This window comes from Sapajus apella, unplaced genomic scaffold (genome assembly GCF_009761245.1).
Source record: "Sapajus apella isolate SASKATOON/1434 unplaced genomic scaffold, GSC_monkey_1.0 scaffold5335, whole genome shotgun sequence".
Classification (NCBI taxonomy): domain Eukaryota; kingdom Metazoa; phylum Chordata; class Mammalia; order Primates; family Cebidae; genus Sapajus; species Sapajus apella.
In genome coordinates this window covers 195-4,647 of record NW_022442259.1, presented here as the reverse complement: position 1 = coordinate 4,647, position 4,453 = coordinate 195, and the positions used below count along the sequence as shown (strand labels likewise).

The following is a 4,453-nucleotide window of genomic DNA, read 5'->3' as shown; positions in this document are numbered from 1 at the left end:
AAAGTGCTGGGATTACAGGCGTGAGCCACCGCGCCCGGCCACTTTTTTTTTTTTTTTTTTTGAGACAGAGTCTCTTTCTGTCGCCCAGGTTAGAGTGCAGTGGCCCCATCTCGGCTCACTGCAACCTCTGCCTCCCAGGTTCAAGTGATTCTCCTGCCTCAGCCTCCCGAGTAGCCAGGATTACAGGTGCCCACCACTACGCCCAGCTAATTTTTTGTATTTTTAGTAGAGATGGAGTTTCACCATGTTGGCCAGGCTGGTCTCGAACTCCTGACCTCAAGTGATCTGCTGGCCTTGGCCTCCCAAAGTGCTGGGATTACAGACCTGAGCCACTGCACCTGGGCTTGCACTTGGCTAAAATTGTGCAGAGTCTGATTCTTCCTGCCTATATGTCTTCCCAGAAAAGACGTGGTGAGGAGAGAAGTTACACTTTGCTGACTTGAGAGTCCTTAAGGGGACTGAGCTCTGTACTCTTAGCCACTGCTCCAGACACATTAACCTGTCAGAGGCCCCAAGACAACTCTAGGGCTCTTTGAAGGCTCTAGGCCTTTGCCCAGGCAGTTCCTTCTGCCTGGAATGCTGTTCCTCCTGTTGTTCTCGCAAGTTCTTCATCTTTAAGGATCAGCTTAGTCCCTCCTGGCTATTCTCAAATTAGAGCCTGGCCAATGTGGCAGGCTCCTTTGACTCTTTTAAAAAATAAACTGAGGGGCCGGGTGTGGTGCCTCATGCCTGTAATCCCGGCACTTTGGGGGACTGAGGCGAGTGGATCACGAGATCAGGAGTTCCAGACCAGCCTGGACAAGATGGTGAAACCCTATCTCTACTAAAAATACAGAAATTAGCCGTGCGTGATGGTATGCGCCTGTAGTCTCAGATACTCAGGAGGCTGAGGCAGAAGAATCGCTTGAACCTGGGAGGTGGAGGTTGCAGTGAGCCAAGATCGTGCCACTGCACTCCAGCCTGGGCGACAGAGTGAGATTCTGTCTATAAATAAATAAATTAATAATACTTCTGGGGCTGGCCTTGTGCAGTGGCTCATGCCTGTAATCCAATACTTTGAGAGGCTAAGGCACATGAATCACCCAAGGTCAGAATTTCAAGACCAGCCTAACAACATGGCAAGAACCCATCTCTAGCTGGGCACAGTGGCTTGCCTGTAATCCCAGCACTTTGGGAGGCCGAGATGGGCGGTTCACGAGGTCAGGAGTTTGAGAGCACCCTGACTGACATGGTGAAACCTCGTCTCTACTAAAAACACAAAATTTAGCTGGGCGAGGTAGCACGTGCCTGTAATCCCAGCTAGTCAGGAGGCTGAGACAGGAGTATTGCTTTAAACCGGGAGGTGGAGGTTGCAGTGAGCTGAGATCATGCCATTGCACTCCAGACTGGGCAACAGAGCGACACTCTCAGAAAAAAACAAAAACCCTCTCTACTAAAAATACAAAACAAAAAAAATTTATCCAGGCATGGTGGCGTATGCCTGTATTCCCAGCTACTTGGGAGGCTGAGGCAGTTGAACCCCGGAGGGCACAGGTTGCATTGAGCCGAGATTGAGCCACTGCACTCCAGCCTGGGCGACAGAGCAAGACTCTGTCTCAAAAAATAAAAATAAATAAATACTTCTGGGGATAAGGGGGGAAGTGTGCATTAAGAAAGAAGACACCAGTAGCCTGGGCGACAGAGCGAGACTCAGACTGAAAAAAAATAAAAAGGAGTCCGGGCGCGGTGGCTCACCCCTGTAACCCCAGCACTTTGGGAGGCCGAGGGGGGTGCATCACGAGGTCAAGAAATCGAGACCATCCTGCCAAGATGGTGAAATCCGTCTCTATTAAAAATACAAAAATTAGCTGGGCATGGTGATGCGCGCCTGTAGTCCCAGCTGCTGGGGAGGCTGAGGCAGAAGTATCGCTTGAATCCAGGAGGTGGAGGTTGCAATGAGCCGAGATCGTGCCACTGCAGTCCAGCCTGGTGACAAAGTGAGACTCCGTCTCGAAAAAATAAAAAAAGAAGGAAAGAAACAAGGCTGGTTTAGCCTGATGTGGTGGTTATCGTTATCGCCTGTAGTCCCAGCTATGTGAGAGATCGCTTGAGTCCAGGAATTCCAGGCTGTAACGACTAGCCATCATCGCGTGACTGCACTCTAGTTTGGGCTACAGAGCGATCCCTGTCTCTAAAAATAAGAAAAAAGGCATGAAAAAGGAGGCAGGCTTGAAACAGGACCGACTTAGTTCCCCTCCACCTACAATGACCCAATAAGACCAGAGTCAGTATTTTTCATCATGCAAATGTATGTAAAATAAGGAGCAGGAATTAACTAATTGGGAAGGACCCTGAAAGCTCAGGCCACGCCCACGTGGAAATACCTGCCCCACACGGAAGCTCAGGCCAGCTCCACCAATCACCAATTAGCTCCTCCTCTCTCCCTAAATCGGCCTTTTCCATCCTCTGAGCCTATCACAACCTCCACCCCTATTCCACGTTTCAGCCTGTCACGGTAGAAGCACTGACCATTGTAGCCTGATTCGGCCAAAAACAAAAATTCACTATCTTTTTTTATCCAATCATATTTCATACTTTGCTCCAGTGTAGCCAGTCACATTCCAGGTCCCGCTCCACGCAGGTCCTGCTAGTCTGTCGCACTCCAAACCCCACTCGTAGCGCAGTTTCCGCCTATCAGCTTCCAAGTCCTTCCTAGCCTAAACCAGTTTCTCTCTCCGCTTGCTCTGCGGCCCGCTGAACTACATTTCCCAGGAGGCGTCGGGGCTGCGACGCGTAACTTCCGGCTGAAAAGATGGCGGCTTCCTACAGAGTCGGCGGCTGATTTGGAGGGAGGTTCAGGCTACGGTGAGCCCGAGTTGGGTGGAGAAAGCGTGCGGGGCCGGTTCCTAGGGACCTAGCTCCCTTTTCCCCAAGAGATCCAGCTCCTCGCCTTCCCTGGGGCTTCCGCCTTTATTTCTGGTTTCTCCTGTAGTCTAGCCTCCATCCTTCTTGCTGCCGCTAAAGCTTTGTTTTCCTTAGAGGTGTGGGGGCTGCAAGGCTCTCAGAGACCATTTTGAGAAGCCCGTGCCTATTACCCAGATAGACAAGCTGCTTAATTAGCGTCCTCCTCTCCAACGGGAACCGCAACACTAATATTTTGCTTCTCCCTCATGCAGACACCCGCTAGGCACGAGGGTGTCCCAGAGGTCATTATTCCTTTATTCACCAAGACATTTTCAGTTTTAGGTAACAGAAAACCCTACTTAATCTGGCTTAAGCAAGAAAGGGAAGTTAGTAGTTATAGATTGGGTCAAATAGGAGCTGGGTCCAGGTGGTCAGAATTCGATCTGCAGTTTTCTAGGTGGGGACCATTTCGCTTTTTACCTTAGAGGCAGAAAGAGGCCCCTCACAGCTCCCAAGTTTATTCTCCCAGCTCTGCAACTCTAACGAGAGTCTCTTTTCCTTGATGGCACTGCTGGAAGTTCCAGAGCTGCCACTCAATGGCCTGGTTTGGGTCATGTGCCCATCTCTGAGCCATTTTCAGTGGCCAGAGAGCGGGGATTAGCAATTGGCCAAGTAGGGGCATGGGGCTACCACTACGTTAAATTAAGATGGGGACTGTTATCTTTTGTGGGAGAGGCTGCTCGGCTGATGGATGTAAAAGGCACCCATTCTACAACTAAGGAAACTGATGCCCTAAGAGGAGTGACTCATCATCAGTAAGCATCTCATAGCCCCTCTTCCTTCTTAGTAACCAAAAAAAAATTTTTTTGAGACGGAGTTTCGCTCTTGTTGCCCGGGCTGGAGTGCAATGGCACGATCTTAGCTCACTGCAACCTCCGCCTCCCGGGTTCAAACGATTCTCCTGCCTCAGCCTCCTGAGTAGCTGGGATTATACGCATTCACCACCACGTCCAGCTAATTTTGTATTTTCAGTAGAGATGGGGTTTCTCCATGTTGACCAGGCTGGTCTCGAACTCCCGACCTCAGGTGATACGCCCACCTTGGCTTCCCAAAGTGCAGGGATTACAGGCATGAGCCACCCAGCCCAGCCGTAACTAAATGTTTTTAAAACTCCCAAGGGGAGTGTTCTGGCTTCCCCTGTCCGTGTCCCATCCAGCCACACAGGAGCCATGGAAGTGGCAGAGCCCAGTAGCCCCACTGAAGAGGAGGAGGAAGAAGAGGAGCACTCGGCAGAGCCGCGGCCCCGCACTCGCTCCAATCCCGAAGGGGCTGAGGACCGGGCAGTGGCGGCCCAGGCCGGTGTGGGCAGCCGCAGTGAGGGCGAGGGTGAGGCTGCCAGTGTTGATGATGGGAGTCCCAGCACTTCAGGAGCCGGGCCTAAGTCCTGGCAGGTGCCCCCACCGGCCCCTGAGGTCCAGATTCGGACACCAAGGGTCAACTGTCCAGAGAAGGTGGTAAGTAGAGGGTGTAGCCTGGGGCTCTGAGATGCTAGGGAACCTAGCATCTTGTC

At 51.6% G+C, this 4,453-nt stretch overlaps 1 long non-coding RNA gene across 1 annotated transcript; it reads left to right on the top strand.

Moving 5' to 3' along the window:
* Positions 1-2,460: 2,460 nt before the first annotated feature.
* Positions 2,461-4,121, top strand: LOC116547893. Its single transcript, XR_004267222.1, has 3 exons — positions 2,461-2,844; positions 3,156-3,225; positions 4,100-4,121. It is a non-coding gene; the product is annotated as an uncharacterized LOC116547893 (long non-coding RNA).
* Positions 4,122-4,453: the final 332 nt, after the last annotated feature.